General features: G+C 41.1%; 1 long non-coding RNA gene across 1 annotated transcript; it reads left to right on the forward strand.

Moving 5' to 3' along the window:
- The first annotated feature begins 5,786 nt into the window (after positions 1 to 5,786).
- LOC119170855 (uncharacterized) lies at positions 5,787 to 23,617 on the forward strand. The gene is made up of 2 exons (XR_005109759.2): positions 5,787 to 15,214; positions 20,601 to 23,617. It is a non-coding gene; the product is annotated as an uncharacterized LOC119170855 (long non-coding RNA).
- The last annotated feature ends 507 nt before the right edge of the window (positions 23,618 to 24,124 follow it).

The raw sequence follows: 24,124 nt of genomic DNA on the forward strand, positions 1-24,124 counted from the left end.
CTCCCCCTTGTTAGTTGTGGGAACAAACTCCAGGAAAAGTTTTTTTTCTGTTTACTTCCTAGGGTCCTGCGGAATATCTGCTTTGAATACTGTAAAACTCGCATTTAGAAAGTAAAATTATGTAACCGGTAAGGCTATACTAATTTGTTGACTGAAAGGCTGTGGGACAGTGGACATACAGTCATCAGTAACTTTAAAGTAGTATTGACAGGGAAATTTTCACTTGTCGTTTTCTTGCTTCAAATGAAAAGTCAAGCCCTCAAGAGCCTAGAAATTTTAGTGCTAAGTATGAGTTCACCCTGAAAAAGTAATTAGAGTATGCTTTTAAAAGCCATGTTAAGTTGTTACTGTACCCAGACGTTAAAAGACGGTATAATACTGATTTCTCAGGATGTGCCTGCACAAGATAAATGACATTTCTACGACCACTCTGCATCGAGGCTCTATTGGCGACGCACGAACAGTCGTTTTTAATCTTTTGGTGATACACAAGCAGTCATCTTGGAAGTTTCGATACCCAAAGTCATCACAACTAGCCAGGCTTTAGCGACAAGTTACCAGGATTAGTACTGTAGCCTGACTGCAAGCTCGCACCGATGTTGGAAGGTGCACCATGGAAAAGTTTACTTTCACATTAGGATAAAATATGTTATCAGCATTTGCCAAGCTTCACACTTGTTCAGAGACATCACTATATACAGAAGATTTGTATGGCAGAGTATTATTTGCCTTTGAAGAAAGGTGTCGGTACCCTTTAACATGAATGCTTTGACACATGACCTAGACTAGTTCCACTGATGCTAGGTGTGAAGCGCTGGGTGCTTTTGCTGAGGTAATACCTTGGTATAGTTGGATAGAATGTCGGCGCGCATGGGTAAGATCATGGCAACAGAATCCAAAGCTATACAACGCTGGCACCAGTCAAACTCTTTCAGTACAAGCTACGCAGTGTTCATGTTAAGCTTGCCTCTAAATTTAGCAGCATAGGAATGTGCAATAATACTTGTTGCTAGGCTGTTTGGTGCGCGAGTACCTGTCTGAATGGAGGCTCTACAAAAGAAAAGGGGTGATGGAAGCAGTGTGAACAAGTGCATTGCCTGCGTTACTGCCATGTATGCCTTGTGTTTTTCTGCCCCACAGTTCTGGGTTCTAGCCTAGAAACAGTGGCACAGAAAAATCTGTCTGGAGTCGTCCTCATGTCCCAACATAACGACGACACTTTTCTCTCGCACTTACCTTCGAATTGATTTTATTTTTACGCATCACTGGTGTTCCTGCCAATTGTTCACTTTTGAACTCGAAACACAAGAACTAACTCAAGCTCGTCAAATCTCTAAGGGCATGTGTTTGCGTGCCAACTTTTTGTTTTGTGTGCCTCATCGCTGCATTGCCTTCTGGTCGTGTCCCTATGCATAGTATTTGCTACATGCTCTGTGAGGTCAGATCCACAATAATTCTCAAACATGTAATTCACCATAGTGCATTACTGATAAGTGGGTGTTACGGTAAATGTTGTCTAAGTAATAGTGCAAGGCAGTCATGACTGTTCTGACCAAACTGAACTGTTCAAATTTTGCATTTAGGTGTAACTTGGAGAACTCCTGACAGGGAAAACTCTGTTTGCAACTTTTTTACAGTAATTTGAAGCTTTCCATCTGGTAATGCTCAAAAGAAATCGTAAGCAGTCTAATGCATACAGTTATTACTGGCATCATTAATGCAGAACGATTTTGCAACAAATCAAAGTGCCCGCCTAAATACCATAAGAAACTAGTGCCCCACAGTGGGGCAGCGCCTGATACTACATGCGCTCAAGCTGCGGTGGCATTGAATGAGCCGCTTTCAAATACGGGAACCAGCGAACAGTGAAGAGTGAAACGATGTGGGTGCTTGGGGTGTCCCCCCCTTTGTAAAAAGAAAAGCATTCCTGGCTCAAGCAGCCAAAACCAGTTTGAAAGCTAACAGCAGAGCAAGAAGGGTGATGAACAGTTGTCCTCGCCGGGAGCCAATGGGGGATTATTGCGCACCCCGCAAACATTCTCTGACGTGCCACAATTCTCGCTTGACCTCTGCAACATCACGCAGGGGTCCTTGTCTATGTCAAACAGAAAATGTTTATTTAACCGTTATACTCGTTTGAGCTCTCACCCTCACTTTAAAACCAAATAAAAATATTTTATATTATAGTCGGGCTTGACACTAATGCTCAATCAGAAGTGCCCCCCCCCCCCCGCACCATACGCAGGACTCTCAAAACAACACAAGCATCTGGGGCTTTTAAACTTGGTGTTAGGGGTTCTTTAATGTGCATGCAGTGTAATAGCATCTTTGGATGCAGTATTCACTGCAAAAGACAATGGCAGGGGGATCCAACCCCCCCTGCCCCAAGACACACCAGTGTTTGCCTGTTTCCATTCGCCCCACTTCCACAGTTGAATGTTGTAAAAGGCCAAATTCACTGAGCCTATCTGGAATAAATTAGAGGGAAGTGTTGTGTGCAGCAGCACTGGGGAAAAAAAGTGATGACCTTGTTTCAGCAAAATGACGTTGCCATCATGCGTAAGGTGAACTACAACACTCAATGTCTTTGTTGTTACAGTGAGGCCCTTTATTCTAATGTTGGGAATCTGTAATTCTTGGCTGGAATTAACCAAGTTTCAGAAGCATGCATCTAGATACATCACTAGGTGGCTTGCATTGTGCAGTGCTGCCTTTTTGAGGAGTTTTAGTCATATTGAAACAACAGGGACTTGGGCAGTGAATTCATGTACAAATGTATGCTTATTTATGCATAAGCTGCAGTTTAGGTTGATTCTTGATGGCATTTCAGGGCATGCCCATTGGCACTAACATTAATCACAGTTGGTTGATACACATTTACTAGTAATTGCCAGGGTATTGAGTTCTATGTATCATGCTCCAGCGTATATTGATTGTAGCTGTACATCTATATTCAAGACACTAGTAGCGGGTAATAAGTCAATGTGTGCTGTTGCAACGATATTCTATTACCTCGAAGGACTTGTTTCATGCCATAGAATGCTAAATTTGTAAGGAAGTCATGCTATAGGGGTCTGCATACTGTTCATACAAGTAAAACTGACCACCTCCGAGAACGAGCTTGTGAGATAATAGCATTCGTCGACAGACATAGTATTGGAGCACAGCTAGCCCATCCTAACAAAAGTGGAACTTTTGGACGAGCCACATCATTGTCAAGGGTAATGTTAATCAAAGTGAGATATGCCTGTTGCAATTTATTCAGTCCTGTTGTGCACTGACGTGTGCTTGTTTTTTGTTTATGGGTAGTTTGAGTACTTGAGCTTAATTGTACTGGAGGCCTGCTATGTCATTGGGATAACGCACCGGAATGTCCCATTAGCGACTAGAATGGTGTCCTCTCTTTGCCTTAATTTTCTGGTTACTAAAGTGCTTATGGACTAAATATTCATCTTTTTGTTGTTTTGAAGCATTAAGCTTTCACTCTGACATAACATGTAATTTGCCTTTAGTGTCCCATTGATGTCGATGCTTAGGTCAGGCTGTGAACAAGTGTCCTAGTGTTGCTGGGGAGTTAAGGTGCAATGTCAATTCAGGCTGCTGTGAAAAAGAATAGGGTGGCAAAGTGTCTATGACAATATGCTGCTGAATTCACCTTTGGGCTTTATAAAGGGGCTCTGAAATACGTTTTGAAGTGGCCATGGAGTGGATTCATTAAAAGAGGTTATTGCCTCTTGAATTCAACATCACGAAAATGTTAAAAATTCGTCTAGTACAAGCGGAGTTACTAAGTTTTGTCGCACGCTGCAATCACATTCTCTCAACTCACTTCTCGATGAAGGCGCTGGAAGCTAAGCAGGGAGGTACGGCATGGGCAAAGAAAATAGGTCACGCATGCCTCATGATCTTGAGCACCTTTTCTTTTTTGATTCTTCTAATATGCAGCTTTATCAGCGTGATTGCACGTGCACACGTGGACAAGTCGCAGCCTTCCACGGCGATTCCTGTAATGATTGATTGCTGTGTTCAAATTGGCCTATAGCGGAGAGATGGCCTTCTATGAGTGATTTTTGAGCTTCTTTGTTATTTGTCGAGAGAGGAGAAAGAAATTTTCAGCTGACTTTGGTAATATATTAAAGACAATAGTCTTTCTTGGGGACCTTCGACGCAAAAACTTTGGTCTGTCTGTCTGTACATTTGTTTGTTTATCCACTCTTAACAGAATCAGGTACTTGAAACAGCCGACCCCAACCCTATCTGCAGCGCCTACCAATGTTGCTCAAGGTTCGGCGTTCATACTTGTGCAATTGTCCATTAAAAAGCAATTATTGCGCATGCCTGGGGCATCATAACAACACGTATATATTCTGCATGTGCCCCTTTTACTAGAAAAGGCATACATCAGTAGTTTTAAGGACCGTAGCGCTTATCACGCTGCGCTGGCCATGCAACGCTTGCACGAAAAGAAGAGTGTTTTCAACGCTTTACTAAAACGAGATAGTGGTGGCACCTACCCGTCGCCTTGCGTTCAACATTTTATCACCTTTGAGACGGACGCACACGCCCGTCTCAGAGCCACGCGCTATGTTTTCGAAAAAAAAAACTGCCGGATGGCGCTCATGTCTCCCGTGTGACGTGGCTTGATGCGCTCGTTCGCTTCCGCTGCACGCTCGAGGTACTCTAAGGCAGTTCCTCCAGAATACCGTTCACCGATTTTCTTGCGCAGAACATCAAATAAATGTTTTGTTCACTCTCATCACACGCAAGACTATCGTCTTTCGACGACATTTGCATATTAAATGCAGATACGGGGCCAATTTTTTTTTTTCGGTTAAATGCAGACCATTTGCCACGCTGTATTATTTGGCTCGTGTGATTGCTCGGAAGCCTTGACTATCGGTCGATGCCCTTTCTGACCTTGCTTATTCGCCTTCGAATTCGATTTAAAGAAAGGTGTCGGTACCTTTTAACATGAAAGCCTCAGTGCCTGCTTTTCGATGCATGTGAAATAATTCAACTCTTGTATACTGAATCTCAGGCACTTAATTATAAAATATTTAATGGTCATATTAAGCTGGGCTCTCCTCTGCAACATGCCTCGTGTCAAATTCAGAATTATAGCATGTAAAGCAACCAGAATTTATTCTAAGGCGCATTCTTGCGTAACGCCTGAACTGACACAGAAATGAAAAATGGCTAGCTGTGTCTCCTTTCACAGCAGCTTGTTCTTATGTATGAGGTTAAATTTTGACGCTTTTTGATTCCACCCATTCAAGTGGTCAGGAATTGTATTGAAATCTAGAAGCAGCAAAACATCTGCTCCACCAAGCTTTACAGACTGTTACAAACCAAGAGGGCTGTAATACATGATCTTTCAAAATTATTGCGATATTGCAAAAGTACCAGAATGACCATTCAGTGTAGGTGTAAGTTCAGCTCTAGAAAGCAAAATTCCCCGGTACTGAATGTTCATTGCCAAGTGAACCTTTAAGACGAGTTCGTTCATTTTAACTTATCATTTTTGTGGCCCTAGAAAAAGTCAATCATTTTGTAAATGTGGCTGATTTTTCAGAAATGGAAACGAGATCACTCGCAGTACACTATCCTAAAAATTCAAATTTCTCATGCCATGATTGCTTAGAACAGCGAACTGGGAGCGCAGAGAAAACACAAAGGACGAAGCGAGGAACCACACAACACGAGCGCTCAACACGAGCGCTTTTGAGCGCTCGTGTTGTGTGGTTCCTCGCTTCGTCCTTTGTGTTTTCTCTGCGCTCCCAGTTCGCTGTTCGAAGAAAATGAATTACCAACTGGCCCACTTTTTGATCCCATGATTGCTTAGCCTGTGTGGTGTTGTACTCCTAAGTGCAATAATAGGCTATTGGTTCTTGGCCTTGGCAGTCAAATCTTCATGGAGGCAGAATGCAACAAGACTTTTGTACTTGGATCTACAAGCGTGTCAAACGTCTCTATGCTAAAGAGTAAACTAGGAAGGTAGGGGCGACGTAGCCAAGTTAATGAGCAGTCCCTTTTCTATGATATGCCTTTTTAATCGTGTTGGGGTTTCAGCATGTAAAACATTGTTTCATGTTGAAGACTACAGTGATATATGCAGGGTGTGCCATAACATGTACCTTCTCCGTTAGCAGCTTGGTATAGTACTCTCGACAGCACTTGCAGCAAAAGGAGATGCAGAGAAAATCAGTGAATCTTGTTTGCTTTCTTGTTGTTGATCTCTCTTACAACAGAGGTGTGAATGGCAAACGTACTTGATTTCCTAGTGTCTGCATCTGTTCACGAACTTCAAAAATGCATGTAACCTCCCAAACACAGTGATGACGTGGCATAATAATGTCATCAACTGACATCGTGGATTCGTCGAAAGAGAGCCAAACTTGGAGGACCTTCAGCACAGAGTGATCTTCACAAAGCTTCACTAGAGCGCTACACCTCCCGCTCATGTTTTGCTGTGTCAGCAGTCGAGTCTAGGGGCTGCGCCAGTGTGATTGTGCATGAAATCGTGTGTCGACTGTGCATTGTGATAACGTCCCAGGGAGTAGCGCGCTTTTGAAGAACGCCCTCAAAAGCAGTAATGGAAGTGCGCCTGTCAGCTCCATTAGTTATCACCTCTCGCAAAAGTGCTCCAACTATTTGTAGTGATGAAACAACCTTTCAGCAGGAAATGTGACAAGTGGTCCTTCTCCTTCCAGGCTGGAATCGAATACTTTTGTGTTAGTGTATATGTGTATGCTTTGTGTACTCTCCCCCAACCACAAAGATACAGAAAGAGTATAAGTGTCTCTTTGCTCTAACATAGGAACCGTGTAGTGTGACGTATGAAGAACACTGTAGTAGTAATGTAAACATAGTCATTTAAAACACACTAGTGAGCAGCATTCATTGATTGTAAACTGTTGAATTTTCATCTTATTTGCATTTAGAGTATGAACACAAAGAGTGAGCACAGAAGTAGGACGTTTATTTTTCTTTAAATTTAGCAAACGAACTTCACTGCATGCAAGTTGGTGACGCGCTAAAAATTTCAAAGGACCTTCTGGCGCTTGAGCCAATAAAGTGCTGTAAAAACTTTCGAAGCTTTCTAAACTCAGTTCTTTCAGGAACACTAAAGGCAACTATTAAGTCAACGTTGATTGTTGAAATATCGGTGCAGAAACTTCATGGTGTTACTTTTGTGCCAGGGAAGGGCTTATTTTAAAATAAAATCACGTTTTAGTGGCCTGAATCTGGTTGGCGCACCTCATATTACCCGCCTCAAAAAGCAGACCGGCTCGGGTCACTCTTGCCGTGCATAACGTTGCCCGGCCTTACTGCGCGGTCACCGACACTAGTAGCCAGAACAAAAGCGGGAGCCACTGCAGCAAAAACGGCCATTGAACAATTTCTGTCATTGGCTCCAAGATGGCAGACATGTTTTGGTTCAGCTGCACTCTGCTTGATGGCACGACCTGTCCAGTGTAACCACGCAAAAATTGAATATTTGAACCACTTGTGTCATTTCCCATAGTAACGACCGGCGGTTCTTTTTTCCATGACTCAAACAGAAACAAACAAGCAGCATTTTATTGCTTCTCTTGATGCATAGAAGGTTCTTTATTTCGTGCAGCTAGATCGATTACTATTGATTATTTGTAGGCGTTTCATCTGATGTCACTGGCATATTTTTGAGAATGTTCTACTGTGGCGCATCTATTCTTGTGCATTTACCTTAATTTTTTGTTAAGTAGGGCACTGCTGTTGATAATATTGTCGTTTTAGATGTTCTCATACATTGAGCTTTCACTTTGACCTAAAATTATTATTTGGATTTAGTGTCCCTGACTGATTTATAAGGTATAGTTCATGCCAAAGAATGGTGTGACCACAGATCTACAAGCTTCATTATTTTCCAAATGTGCCACTAAAGAAAAATGACTGCAAACTGTAGGAAAGTAAAAAATAAAAAGATATTGCAGTATATTCTTGTGAGGCCAACTTATAGACTGGAGTTCATGTATAATGCACACCATATTTCTAGCTCTGGGCTTTTTTACATTTCGTGCGAGTTATATGTGAAAAAAAAATACTATGCACTAGTTTCGATATGTGTAAATGGCTTTTTATGCACTGATAATTTATGCACAGTAGCAGTGCAACCCTTTAGCACTTCAGATGTTAGATCAGTGGGTAGTGGCTGTCGGCTCATGTGTGCGTGGCTTTTGTAGGCACCCGAATATAGCGGCTGGAGCGCTTTGTAGCTTTTCCACTGACTTTTCGTGCACTTTGGATTCAGTTGCTTTTTGCAGGGACTGCTTTAATGATGGCAGTACTAGCTTTTTCTGAAGCCAGCCGAGCCACTCCGGTCATACAGGTGAAACGCCACACTGTACTGTTGCCACACTGTACTGAAATGCCACACTGTTGCCCAGATGGGGCTGTGCCATCATTTCGCATGAATTTTCGCCATGAAGGCGAGCTGCCTTGTAAGCTCAGCAGCATGTGTAATGCAGAACACATCACATAGAAGTGGCAAGAAACAGTTTTTCGTTGTGTGTTACCTTTATAGATGTCTTTCTTTTCGCTGATTTTTTGTCATTGTAAAGAGGCATCATTTTCTTGTTTCATTCTGGTTTCCTCATTGCTCACTTGCCATTTAAATCTTTACATATTTTTTGCAATGCTGCATGCTGCTGTCACGTTTCTTTTGCATGGCACATGCCAACTTGTCAACTTAGTTTAGTTTTTACGCAGTGCTTAACTCTTCAAAGGGACCCTGCGACAGTTTTTGAGCGTGGTCAGAAAACACTGCCGATCAGCAGTGGAGGCTCCTGAGTACGTGCGATCCAAAGATTTTAGCACAGCATGCAGCCTGAAATTTTCAATAAATTCTCAGTGTCAGCTAAAAATCGCTTTTTCTTCTCTCGACAAATGATGCATGTACACAAAAATCATTGCGTCACAGGCACAAGTTTGACACCTTAGCTGATTTGAGCATGGGGCTCTAGAGAGTTGCTGGGGCCGCCACGAAAAGCCACAACCAGTCTGTATGTGCACACGCGATTACACTGAAAAGTCAGGCATTCAAAGAAACGCACAAAGAAAGAAGGGCTCAAGATCGTGAGGTGCACGTGACATACCTTCTTCTCAGTACCATCCATCTCTGGTTAGTTTTCAGTGCTTTCAACAGAAAGAGAGAAAGCCATTGCAGCATGTAATGACATCTTTGTATCTCCGGTCGTATTGGATCGATTCTAAATACTTTTGCAGCAGTCAATTAGTGAGGCAATAAGCCCCTTTACTGAATCTGTTCTACGGCTATTTGCAAAATTGCCGCAGGGCCCCTTTAAGAGCATGAATGGTGGCATGCATTAAGTCAAGATGACGTAGGCTTCATGACGCCTTTAAGAATTTGTCATTTCCAAGCATATTGCATACTTCACGTAAATCTATTTGTAGTACAAATCTTAGCACTCTGCACATAACTGATCTTGGCAGGCGAATGCAAAAAAAGACGTTGAAACTCAAAGTTGAAAGTTTGCGCTTCAACTTAAAGCAGGGTGTATGCGAAAATGCCTATGTCAAGGGAACTTTGTTCACTATTCATACAAATCTCATTCCATTTGTTTTGTTGGGCTCTTTATGCTTGTAAAGTCCATCATGAAAAATCAGTCACAGGTTAGTTGTGTCTCTGGTTGATCCAGCTAAAGGGTCGGTAATAATGTGACTTTCTCATCAGCAGCTTTTAATTGGTATCTGTTCCGTGCTTCTGGTGAATCAAAAAGTATTACAAACGCTCTCGTGCATTACCTCAAGCTGTCTATTCTCTTAAGTCATGCCGAAAGCCCGCACATTTCAAATCATCTACCATCTTCCAGTGAGTTGTGACGAAACAGGTTTTTTCTTAAATCAAAGACAATTTTAAAGAAATTGACACTCCCTAAGCCTTTCTTATTGTACCCACTCATAGTTCACCATGTTTTGCATCATGGTTTCTTTGTAATTGTGCCATGTGATTCTTGACTGTTTAGGAATAGAAATTGCATGCAGCTGGCCTTTAAGTACAGAGTCTAAAAATAGCTGTAGCCAGACAAGTCACTTTTCTCTTCTCTTGCAGACCATATTCACTGCATCACCACACGTGCCACGTAAAGCTGAGAGTGTGACCACACTTTGGATATGCGTCAAGACATCAATAGCACATGTTGAATGCAACTGCTTTCATCTTTGTTCTTAGTAACGTGTTAACCCTTTGAGTGTTAAATTATTCTAAAAAAAACTTTCACGAGTGGTAAAACTACTTTATTGCCGCTTTTTAATGTATCAAAATGTGTAGAGCGGGAAAAAAATTGTAAAGAAAAATTAGAAATGATTTTTTTCTGTCGGCATCACTCGGAACAACAGAATGCTCACTAGTATTGCATTGCATGATAGTTCTTGAAGCACTGTCTGCACACAGCGCCTTATTGTCATTTACACACATGGCAGGCGTCTTCATTCTCTTCGTGGTGTCACAAGTTGTGCTGGCTGCCTTGGGCAGAATAAACTCGATAATCAAGGAGAACGAAAATGCCTCACGAGGGCCGGTGACAAATAAGCTTAGAGAAGCACCAAAAGAGATGGAAATCAACTTCTACCACCCCTGTAAGGGGGTGTAGATAAACATAAAGATAAATTTTCGTGCATCTTCGTTGCAATCACTCAATAAAACCAAACGAAGCAAGGGCATTTCCCATCTGCATTGCCGCACACCATGCAGTGCACTGGTGCTGGAAATCAGTTACAGCACAACAATTTTCGAAGCTTCTTCTAGGTCTTTGTAGTTGCAGCACCTCCCAGTAAGCATGCAATGTCATTGCAGCATGAAATTTCAAACAGAGGGTTAAAAACATACCTGTACAACAAAGACGCTGCGAGATGGGAAATTGCCACCGGTCGTGCAAGGCAGAAGCACTCAGAGGTTTCATTAGACATGTTCTTTTTTGCTGTATCAACCAAAGCTAACGTCAACTACAGGTTTTCCCTCTCACTTTGATCCATGTGCCAGCTTTAACAATCTACACGCTATTGAAATAATCTAAGCGCCAACTATTTAATCCATGCGCGATACATTTAATTCAATGCCAACTCAATTTGTCCGCGTACCAGCGAGTTTAATCCAAGTGCCACCATGTTTAATCCAATTGCCAACTGCTTTATTTCAGGTGCCAGTCAGTTTAGTCCATGCACCAGAAGCACATGGTTTGCCACTTTATACAGTCTAATTGTCGGGCTTATATTAACATAAAGCGACAGGAAAAACTTTTTGCTCGCTGTACTTGCTAGCGGTTATGAAATGAGGTGCAGTGCTATATTCCCCAAACGTTTTGGTGTCATAGCTTCAAATATAAAAAAAACTTCATATTAATTGTAATAAAGGGTACCTAATGTATTCGCTCATAGAGTCTATGTAAGTCTATATGCTTCATTGCTACTGCATTATTCCAGCTAATCCTTTAAACCATCACATATGCAGAGACTCATGTCCTCTGCTCAGCAGGCGGATTGGGCTGTCGATTCGCTGAGGCATTCGCAGTGGTCTACTCAGCCCGGTGAGAATGATGGTGGCCGACAGATCATATTCTTCCGTTCTTGAAATCAGAAATAACAATTTAAAACTTAACTTGTATTCATTTGTGTTTATGTGGAATTAGGTTTTTATAAATGCATCAAAGGAGATACTGCTGTTTTCATGTAACAGATGACACTAATGTTGCTGAAGTGTTTTTACTTGAAATATGTGTGTTTCATTGGATACACATAATTTTATTTGAATAAAAAGAGAACAGTTAATATGAATGTAAAATATGACTTCCGATGTCAACGTCAGGACCATAGGCTTATGTCCTATGGTCACTGCAAGAAGAAACCCTTGTCAAATTATCTGTAATTCTCGCTGCACCTTTGGGGGCCTCCTAATTTCTTGATTACGTACCTGCTTTTGACCCATTGCTGCCCACGGCCAGGTTTTCCATATCTTGGTATGCATTTCGGCACTCCAATAACCATTGTCTGTTTTTTGCATTTTATCGCCTGTCCCAGTAATGTAATACAAATCTAATTATGAGCTTCAGTGACGAGCACAAAATATTCCTTAACATGGTCCTGCTTTTTATTTTCTTGCCATTAAAATGATTTCACGCGGGCCAAGCACTCATATAAAAACTTGTACATAGCCAACACTGCTCACGCAAAAAACGGCAGTAATTTTTTTCACAAATACCAGCGGCTAATACAAATAATAGTGATTTATTATACTATGTGACCTTTATCTTATATATTGTAGGAACTGCATTTCGATCGTAATGCCGTAATTGCGCCCCGTATCATGCTTGTTGTGCATGGATTAAACTCACTGGCCCGCGGCCTAGTTGAGTTAGCGCTTAGATTAAATATGTTGGCACTTGGCTTAAATGTTTGGCACATAAATTAAATAGATTGGCACTCCGATTAGTCCAATGACAAGCAAATTTTTTAAGCTGGCACTTGGATTAAAGTGAGCGGGAAAATCTGTAGTATTCACAACGAAAGTAGCAAGTATTGTGTTTTTTCTCTTTGTGAGGAGTGTTTCTTTTTTCGGCTGCTATTTGTGTGAAATATAAAATTTTAACCTGTACTGTTTCCTGAAGGCATATTTTTCTCTCGCATTCATTCTTTTGAACTGCTTAAAATTTTTATAACAATGTTTATGAATTTCAACTAATGTTAGAATTACACGCATGTTTTGTCACAGTATACAATTAGAAATTAATTTGCATAAATTTCTAAGTCGGCTACATAAGTATTAATTCACTGAAGAAAACTGTGATGACATCAAAAACAGCATTGCTTCTAAGTTCATGCATGTTTTCGACCACTTATGTGCTCTACGCAACGGTTAGTAAATTGCATCGTTGTTGTGCATCTGTAAGGTGTTACTGCTCGTGAATTTCATATGTGTATCAGAAAAGGTGCATGTATTTAGTCAACTTTTCAAGGACTTTATTCATTCTCCTCACTTAATATTTCATTGCAAAGCCCCAAAGGGCAAGTGCTCGTTAGAAGTGTGAACACACTGCACCATTCGTGCCATGTTCCTGGTTGAATAGGGTCTTTTAGCAGTGCCAGTTCATCGTATATGAACTCTCTGACATTCTGGGTCTGCCCTTGTATGAGAAGCTTTGCATTGTTCAAAATTTGGTTCATACTTCCCCAGCATTTTAATTTGATGGTCCTATTGCTGAAATGTTCAACACGCTGTTGACAGATTGATGCATTTTTTCCATAACAATATTAAGAAAGTGTACGTTTTTCTACATACTTCTTAGCAATGACTTTTTTGCTTTTTATCTGGTTATGATCTTTGTAACCACAAACTTTAGTTTTCTGGACAGGGCATGCCATCTGATACTGAATAGTAACTAGGAATGCAATGTATAAGCAGGTCAAGGCATAGAGTTTCATACAACAATACTTAGTAGGGAATCTGGCGCTAATGTCTATGCGGGCTCCTTCAGCGGCGCTTGTTACCCCTATAGGAACTATGGGAAGTACAGGCTTCTGATCCACTTAAAATGGATTACGTTCTTGAGATTCGTGACGCTTCTTTTCGGATTGTAAAACAAAGTGATATAAACTCATATTTATTTGAAACTTGCTTCATTTATTTGTACTCAAACTTTATTTCTAAAAGCTTTCGTGTTGAGGCGGCAAAAGTGAAACCTGGGAAAATTTAAACCTGAGTATGCATTGCTCTGCCATTGCGTTCCAGATTTGGCATTAAGATTTAATTAATTATTTTTTACAACACATGAAAACAAGCATGATTGTTTTTCTCTTGAAAATACACATTATGTATTTATAGAAATAACAGTACAGTACGTGTCAATTGAGAAACGCTTAACGTTTCGTCTTATGAAATGTTACGTGCGTCTGTCCAAGCAACGCCTCCTAGGAGGCATTGGTGCAAGTGGTCTGCCCCCAGCGCACCTCTGGTTTTGTTGTGAAGTCGAGTCAGCGAAGCCTGACGGTGCGTCTGGCTAGCTTCGTTATCCTTTTGTAGTCGATTTATAACGAGTTTAGGCATGGCGTGCTTGTGAAAAAACATGAACTCGGTGTAATATTCTGCACTAGCATGAGACTCTACATTTATTCCCAGCGATGAGTGGACGACACCTCATTTAAACTGTCAAATACGACTTGTAAAGATTCAATGTCGTGGCAAACTTAAGATCTAGTGGTCTTAAGCCTTTTGGAACAACAATGATGCTGCTTCAGTGCTTTTCATCGCACCCCACTGCCCGTGCTGCGCGAAAAATGAAACTAAAACTGTGGAAAAAGTCTGTGGACAGTTCGCTAGCTAACCCTATTCATACCGAAGCCTGTACTTCCCATAATTCCCATGGAGATACTCGATATTAGCGCCAGGTTTCTCTCTAGGTATTATTTTATGAAACTCTATGGTTCGAGGTAATCAATCAAAATTCATTTGTAAGCAACCTGCTCAACAGTGTAACTTACAATTTTGCACAAGTGACTGAAGTTTACAAGGGAATGTATGCAGTGAATTTCAGTGAGATCCATACACGTAAAAAAAAGTCATCAGAGCTAACATTCAAGTAAGCATATAAAGTTTGTCCTATAAAGCCTTCAAGCAAATCACCCCTTGTTTTGTGCAAGAAGCACCTCCCCATCTGTTTTAACGTATTGTTATGTTAAAGAATTTGAGTGTGCTGTAATGTGGCTTACGACTGACAGTATTATTCTCACGTAACAATATCACTAGTGCACATAAGGAATTTCAGCACTGACAAATTCTTCGTTTATGCAAGCACATTTTCTTGTGAAAGCCCTTCAACAACAACAGTCCTCCTTAACCTTGAGCTCGTCCTGCTCATTTAATTTTCTTTTGTATACTCTAATTAAATGCCCTCTTGTATTTAATGTTTCAACCTTCCCAAAGTGGCCAATGCACTCTGCTAAGGGATTTCCCCTCCACCCCCACCACCTGTACTTGTCGTGCAGGTCTTCCTGAAAGCCCTGGTGCCCTTTCTCTGGGCACGCACAGGCGCTGCCAGCTGCTGCAGTGTAATTACTGCCCATTTGTGAGTCGCTTTGAGAGTGCCATCCGCAGGCACCAGCTACGGCACACCAAGGAGAGGCCCCACCGGTGCGAGTTCTGCCCAAAGAGCTTCCAGCGCAGGTCAGTCTTGTGATACCTAATGAAACAGGTTGTCTTCTCGAAGGCTCTTCAGTGCACACCTTTGTGCATGATACAAGACCATTTTTGCGGAGTGCCCGTGTCTACAGAGAGACTTTATAGCAGCCATGTATGGCACTAGCACCACCTAGCAGTCATCGCTGGGTTTGAGATAAATATGATACGAGCGATATGAGTGGATATGTGGTGTGGCCACTCAATTCATTAGTATTCTGTCAGCATGTAGATCCTTCATAGCCACATGATTTTCCTTTTTTCTCTCTTGGCGTGCTTCATGTGTATCATAGAATTCATAAACAACCATGCACTGCTTTGAATTAAGCAAATTCATGGGCTATCTTCAAAGCTGAATAAATTTTTCACCTCTTATTCAATAAACAGTGTGCCCATTTTTTAGCAGAGGCAGTTGCTGTACAGATCTTTGACGGAGCAGTGACACCAACTTTCGGACTCGAGATGTAGCATTCATTCGATTCCTTGGTATGCATGAGCTTTTTAGCGGAGTATGAATGACGTGCATTACGTAGAAGTTATTCTGTTTCAAGCTAAAAGTGTATCCAAAGGCTCAGGAGTGCTTTCCCGGCCATGAGACATAAACAGTATTGTGACGTATAGCAAGCTCCTAGGACATGTCTTAGGCAAGGAGTGATGATGAGCGAGTAGGGATGGCGTTGACAATTTTTGTGCTGTCATCACATTGTTGTTATGTCGTATCATCTGGGGGTGATGCCTAGCTGCCCAGCAATTGCTTCACTTGCTTCGTTTTGTTTGGTTAGTGCAGCGCATTCGTGTGAATCCAGTGTTTTCGTTGTGCCGCTTCGAGTGAAATATCCTGGAGTCATGAGCACAATTGTGATTATTTGAAGCTATGGTCATCATGACACACACACAGTGTTTGTACGTTTTACCATTTACCAGCCAGTGTGGATTCCAAGCATGCGTCTCAAGTTACCACGTGGTTACTCGGTCTAGCATTTGTTTAGGAATCACTGCTTAGAAGAGGATCGAATCGAAAACGATTCGGCATGCCGCTAATCCCCACGATTCCACATTTATCAGCGTTTTCATCGTCCCTTGTGGATGCTGATGACAGCAGTGACGACAATTGCGGTGGCTAGGACATGCCTATACTTGTGCACGCTGAGCAGATGAAATGCTTACTAAAACCTGTGTCACCATTTCGTGTGGCCACGAGATCAGATGGGGTGGGACCATAGGAGGGGACTGCTTGGCAGCGCTGGCATCGCTATGAATTTGCAGGTTTTGCTCCCGTTTTGAATTGGTTTCGATACTGCTAATACCAATCGATACTTCATATATTAATTCATCCTTATGTTGCATTATTAGTACCGAATTATTACTAGGGGATTGATAACTACATGTTGTCACAAAATAGTGACATGCATCAAGTTGATGTCACTGCTCCTTTAAGGGGACACTAAAGAGGATCAATCACTTAGTTAAGATTGACTAACTGCGCTCTGAGAACACTTATGATGTATGTTTCACTATCACAAGTTCATTATTAGTGAAGAAAAGCAAGGTCGAAGTTTCATTTTTATGTTTTGCACCAGGATCTGTGCGCGTGATGCAAGAAATCTCAAAATGTCTTTTTGATATTTTTGTGGCATTGGCTCGACGAAATTTTCTGAAACTTCGTATTCTATGTCATTTGGCACCCACAGATTACAATTTACTTCATTTTTATCAATTGGAAACTACATAGGACCCTGTAGACACCTTCAAAATTTCTTACATCACTGTGCTTGGTGTAAGAATTTCAAGTTGGTGTCGCGACACACTTTTTCTTTTATCGCCTTTTCTCGCTTACTAAGCGTCGTGTCGCAGTAAGAGAGGTGTTTTCAAAATCGTGAAACTATACTTTACCAATACACAAAAAAATATATTGCTTTTAGTGTTCCTTTAACTACCTACTATAAAGCACTATGGATGAACCACTGGCATTCACAGAAACGAAGGGTGTTTCGTATGGTCACCATTGGCCATGATGAGGCCTACAGGCCGAGGGAGCTAAGTTGCTATTTAGGCTGCAGGATTTTCACAGCATTTTCTCTAATCTTCTTTCTTCCCCCACACATGAAAATTTGTATAAGCTGTCTAGAGTAATCACAGATGCTGTTGAGCTCTGTCATGGCCTCTATCAGAACTTAAGTTTGAAGGAAGAAATGAACACCGTACTTTGCAAACAACTAGGAACATCATCAGTATATGTCAGGGTGTTTACTGTATTGCAACGTAACTTATTTCTGAAATTCTTACCCCTTCAAGTTAACTATAACCTCAAAAACAGAATACTAGGCTAATTAAAATGCTACAACGCACCCGGCTCGCACGGAATTTTTTTGTTTCATTGGTTTTGCAGTACACATTGGCAAAAGTGATGAATCGTAAGTCAAAAGTGCTTTTTTCTTTCTTGTTACCACGGTTCAGACATTCCTCCAGGTTGTTCTCATTGTACTAGTCGTCTTGTCTGTATGCTATGGTGACCTTGACCAAGAATCATTTTGACTAACCGTTCAATTAGGTCAGAAGATGATAAGGGGACATGGTGCAGCTTTTACTTTCAAGTGAATTTTCGTTGTACACAATGATAACATACACTGGACTCTCGATAAATAAAACCTGAAGGGACCAGGAAAGTGTGTTTTGTTTAACAGGAGTTTTGTTTACTGAGATCTTTACAGGGGTGCAGAATTCAAACATAACACAAGTACTTATCTAGGTACCCGCTATGGCATAAGCCACCGTAACTTTCAATAACTAAGGAAGCACCTAATATGCCACTGTATTCCTTATTCTGCAGATAAGTCAGGTACGTGCTACTCATGTAAGGCATTATGCCCTCTTTAGGATGTGGCTGATAACAATGAATCATGGCTGGGTTTTTTGTGATAGGTTGGAAGCATTTGAGCTACTTATCATGCAGTTCACATTGTGTGGCACCTGTTTTTATTTTGCTCTTCTACGACACTATATTACTTATGTTAACATGGTTCCTTGCCCGACGTGACACTGGTATAGAGTCTTTTTGTGAAGAAATTTATAGAACCAACATCTCTCTTAGATAGGATACTTGACGGCTACACAGAGGTCTCGGGTTCAAGTCAAATGCAGTCCTAGTGCCTTTTTTATTTTTTCTGACAGCTTAGTGGTTGTACGGACAACAGTGTTGGCAGTGAATTGATTGATTAGTGGGGTTTCACTCCTACTCACCCTCATCAGTACTCACTCACTCTACTCACCCTCATCAGTACTCACTCACGTTCATACTCACTCTTACTCACACTCATCAGTACTCACTCACGTTCATACTCACTTATATCCACACTAAGAGTACTCACTCATGTTCATACTCACTCTTACTCACACTCATGAGTACTCACTCACATTCAAACTCATACCTACTCACAATCTAGGCCCTCACTCACGTTCGTACTCATGACTACTCGCACTGATGAGTACTGACTCATCAGTACTCATACTCACACTCACCACGTTCAAATGAGTATGAGTGAGTCTGAGTGAGTGTACTCATGAGTGAGTATGCCGAGCTATGGAATAGTATACAAGGCTCTTAACCATCATCACTGTCACTTTAGTCATGGCCGAGAGTGCAGAGTGGCTGCTTATTGTTGGCAAGGTAGGTGGTAGGTGTCAATGCAGTATAACAGGCACCGCCGGTGATGTTGTTATGAGGTTTTTAAAAGAGGTTTATTTGTAAGAGCTGGACGGTGAGTGGTTGGTTGGTTAGTTATTCCTCAAAGTCCTGGCGCAACCCATTACGGGGGATCGGCCATGAAACAGGCGGTGCCTCATTGTGAGATCAAATTCGTTTACCAGGAGATAAGGCTGTTTAAACAAAGAACTGATTGGTAAACAATAGATTAGAAACAAAATAAGTTGAGGTAATAAAGAAATCAAGGAAGCTAATATGGTTTGAAGTAAAGTGAACTTATGCCTAAGCTTAAGATTTTATTCGTTTTGTCGCCTTTAGAAAATCGCACACGGCCTCGCAAACATTCCTGTTGCTAAATTCTTTTTCAGTTGCTCCAAAGGAAAGGACCATAGGTATCTACTGGGGAGATTTTTGTAATTATTAGGAAATATATTGTGAAATTCTATTTTCATTGTTTGAATTGGTGTTTTAAGTACCAGTACCTCATGAAGGTCAACTTGTAATGTTTCCAAGAGCTTCTGTACAACGATGACTTGTGGTTGCTTTAATCTAGACCACTGTTGGTTAAAAAAGGATGCCAGCTCATTAATGAAAATATGTTGCGACCTCCTCTGTGGGGATGTATATATTTATAGGAAGGTGCGAACTGCTAGTATTTGGAACCTAACACGAAGAGAAGGCAGGTGCGCTTTCTTATATAAAGTATTACTTGTGAGAAATTCAGGAAGTCCAAGACATAAACGTAACACTTCACATTCTAGTAGTACCAGCGGTCTATTTTGTAGGCGGGTGCTCCAGAAAATAAGGCACAGCCAAACTCCTATATTGGGCAAATATACATACAATATATCATGACCAGCACATCACGGCGTAAACGAAAACGTTTATTGCTGAGTCTACGAAGCACCCCAAGCACTCTGTGCTCCTCTGTTGTTGCTGCTACTTGTTCGCTATGGAATAGACCCACTGTAGCAATATTTTGAAAAGTGAAGCTGAGGGCCCAGAAATTTACCCGCTAGATTGATGCCCATGCTAGATTGATGGTAATAATGAGGAAGAGTGGCCAACATTTTTAGACATAGTCTTTTTTGTTCATTTTTTTTTTCACTTCTTGCGATAGTGGTTACGAACAGTGGTGGTGGCAGTGGACATCTACCCCACTGCCACTACCATTGTAAAACCATTGCCACTGCAAATACCAGGCATGGGGTGATTTAAGATTTTTATGCACTCTTAGACATGGAATATTTTATCCAGTAAAGCAATGGACGTCTAACTGACACCTTACAACCCTTTCTTATCTTTTATAAAAAGCACCTCTATAATTTCTGTGGATATTTTTACAGAGTTCCTGAAGAGTGCATATGTTTTATCAAAAAAAGGTTTTATCTATCAAGAGACCAGCAGGTTTTATCTAGCAAGCAGGTTTGATTTATCAATCGCTCGGTTAGCCAAGATGAACCTACATCAATGTGCTCAATATTCATCCTATCTGACCAAGCATTTGTGACTCCCTTTATTGGGGGTAGGATGGGAGTGGGCAATAATGGCGACACATCTGAGCCCAATGTGTATCAGCTGTGTGGTGCAGCCTCCCTCATGATATGCTTGTGTGCACATTTAAGAAGTGTTTGAGACGACTGACTTGTAGCTTTCCTGCCTCTTTTGAAGGTATCAGCTGACTCAGCACATGGCGATCCGTCATGGCACCAAGCCGCTACCAATTACTCGGCAAAAGGTGCAAGACTTTGGTGACCACATGGCCTCGCTCGATCCCGCTAATGACTTGTCTGAATTCCAAGTGGATATGAATGTAAACATGTTCCAATTCTAAAGGAGGGCGCAAAGAAATCGACCAAGCCGTGAGGTGTTCCAGACGGGCGGTTGTCAAGTCTTCCAAGGTTTTGAAATGCCGGTGAATTTTTGAATTCTGACTGTGAGACCTAATGCATTTGATGTTCCAAGAAGCTTTGTACGAAGCTAGTTAATGTAAATACATTGGGCTTGTACAGAGCTCATAAGTGTACATACATTGGGCTCCGTCCATACTGAATAAAAAGTCTTTTCGTTGAAAGCTTTGTTAAAGCACAAAGCATTGCAGCTGGCAATGCTGATTTGGTTTTAGTTTGGATAGTGCGAAATAGGGTCAAATTTGGCTTTACTTAATTTCTCACTGCACAATGTGTGTGCGTGTGCACGAAAGGCTACCAATAACTCTCTGCAGTCACAGTGTTTATAAGTGCTCACAATCGTGGCTTACTTTGCATCAGGTTGGTTCCTCACCATGCTCTAAACTGAGTAATAACCGAGCCATTATTTTAACTCTCACTTCAGTCACTTTTGCACGATTAACAGAGTTCGCTGTCTTTTCTTACCTTGTCAAGCACGAGTGGTTTGATAAGTGGCTACTTGACTACCACTTAGAACACTCCATGGAGTGCATACAGTTGTTGAAAAGCTGAGCAAATAAAATGCCAAAGGGTAGCTCGTTATTGTAACATAACAGTATTTTTGTCAAATAAAGTTCCTTGAACATATAAGGTTGACTACTTAGATATTTGGTAGACTGCTGCTGTTTTCACATGCTGCAACATCCAGCAAAGATTGAGGTAGTTTCGATGCCAGACATGTTCACAGAGTACCTGTATGTGACTAACCAGAAATCAATAGGTTTTTGAAATTATTTGAATGCTTTGAATTAAATTTAAGTTATTATAAATTTTCAAGTATTTGAAACGAACGAATAGATGATTATTAAGCTGTGTGGAATCCCTGTAAAGGTGGTTTAATTGCAGTGGAGGGGTGCTTACCCATGAAAGCACCTAGCCAGATGTCTATATTTAGTCGGCATGTAATTTTCTGTAAACGTGGTATTCACTCCTTGAATATATTTTCACGATGTTAAGCCATGAAAATGTAGTCTAGGGAGAATCTGCACTGGCACGAAGCTCCTCTTCAAGGTTAAATGAAGCGATCACCCTGACATCGATTTATTTTACAAGTTTAAAAACTTGTTCTACTGACTTATATGCTCTAAGTATAGCAAATTTTAAAACATAACATACTTTATAGGTTATCACTTGTATTCTACCAGAAGTCATGTATCCTGCTACAATTCAAAGTTGCCTCCACTTTCTTTGATGTAAAAATAATGACAATTACACAGGCCTTGTTTCAGTTTCAAAACTTATTGTGTATATTATTTAAGTGGATACTTAAATTAAGTGGATACTTTAAATTAAGTGGAACTAAAAATATGTCAATATTTCTTTATAATATAATATGCAATATGTGTAATGCTTGATTCGAATTTATTCGGCCAAAATCAGTATTTGCTTAGAACTTAAAATGCACTATTTGCACGAGCCTAAATCATTGTCAACATTCTTTTTCTTCTTTTCAAGCAAACTGGAACTGATAGTAGCCTGCTGTATGCAGTAGGGTAAATACTGCTGAAAAGTGCATTTCACAAAAAGTTGCCGCTTTGCCTGAAGGCAAGATATCGATAAGCGTCTAACAGTCATAAAAAGAGCTAGATTTATCGTCCCTGTACATGGCAGTGAGCATTTATGCACAAGTTAATTCACTCACTATGGTGTGAATATGTGCACAGGCAAACATGAGCACATTTCATCTTACAACTGTGAACTTTGATTTTCATATTGCTCGCACGGTGAGCCGTGCTAACAGAGGTGAGCAGAAAGTTGCAGCATTAGATGTGTAGAGGGATGCTGTAAGAGAAGAGGCTTGCATGAGGCCCTCAGGTTGCTCAACCCTTGGAACGAGCATAGATTACAATCGGATTGGGTGGGCACGCATTAGAAGAACATTTTTTTCGGAAAGCCTTTGCTAAAGTAGGGGGCATCATCATTTACATCATTGACATCGTTTAATGCTGGGCTGACTGAAAGAGGTACTCACGCGTCCAGCCCCCCACACCGCCCCGTCCCTGTCAAGACTGCATGCTCTTTCTCATGCTTTCTCTCAACTCTGTATAGTTGTGCATGTGAGATGCAGTGAAGTCTGTTTCACACTTTGACTGTAGCCTTGTAGTTACGCCATACGTACATGGCATATCACTCAGATTTAAAAAGGTTGTGGCCAGGATTAATGCCAAACTGGTCTGTTCTGCACTCAGCACGCTCACAGGTCGTGCTGAGTGCAGAACAGGGTTGTGCTGAAAGAGGGGTGTGCTGCTTGGCACAAAAAGGAGGATTTGCAACATAAAACATGTCAAGAAATACTGCACGTGTAACACATGTGCAGTGTATTGCGTACCTTTAAGTTGTGACAAGTTTTGCATTGGACAGTCTGGTTGATGTATCAATGATCAGTTGAGGGAACATGAAAATATTCTATTTTCAGGCACTGGCGTAACTTGCATTTGTATTGCAAGTTGTTTGGTTGAACGCCCCTGTTTGATAAGGTTACAATTTTAGGTAAGGCTAAGATGCAGCGAGAACGGGAAATTGTTAGGCATTCCATATCTGGAAACTTCATCCAAACAAATGTGTTAGTGCAGCTTCAGTTTTTCTCACCAGGAAAGAATGTTTCTTTCTAGCACAGAGGTGTTCTGCTTAGATTAGCTTGTTTTTTTATGCCTTGTTTTTTTTTTATCTCCACATGTGCTGTACGGACCTGGGAGGAAGGGTTTTTTTTCGAAATAAACGTCATTTGTTAGTGCCACATCTCTGCTCTGTGTGTCTGTTTCTGCTGCTCTGGATTTTTCCGATTTCAACGTTTCGTGGCTTCATTCGTAGTTAACTAAGTATATAACAACTTGCCCAACAAGCAACTCTCCTAAATGGGGAACTAGGGCTGGAGTTTACGCTGACATGTAGCGCCACCCTGTTGAGCATGGTCAGAAACATTCGGGCATACAAACAAATGCCAACATGAACCATGCCGCTGTGCATGATGATCGGACGAGGATATACGAGCTTCGAGACCAGTGTAATTGTATTCACGAATGCCACAACCAGAAAACGTTTTTATAAGAGCAAATAATGATCGACAGTACTCATAGTTGACAGCCTCCGGCGTCAACTTCCACCAATGCACATACATTAGCGCTATGGATAATATCACAAGCCTTTATGAAAACTTGCCTTGAAAACGTTGAAGGAAGCACTTGAAAACCTAGGTTGTGTAAGCACCGTGCTGTATATTACACACACCATATTTATTTGATTGTA

This window comes from Rhipicephalus microplus, chromosome 2 (genome assembly GCF_043290135.1).
Source record: "Rhipicephalus microplus isolate Deutch F79 chromosome 2, USDA_Rmic, whole genome shotgun sequence".
NCBI lineage: Eukaryota > Metazoa > Arthropoda > Arachnida > Ixodida > Ixodidae > Rhipicephalus > Rhipicephalus microplus.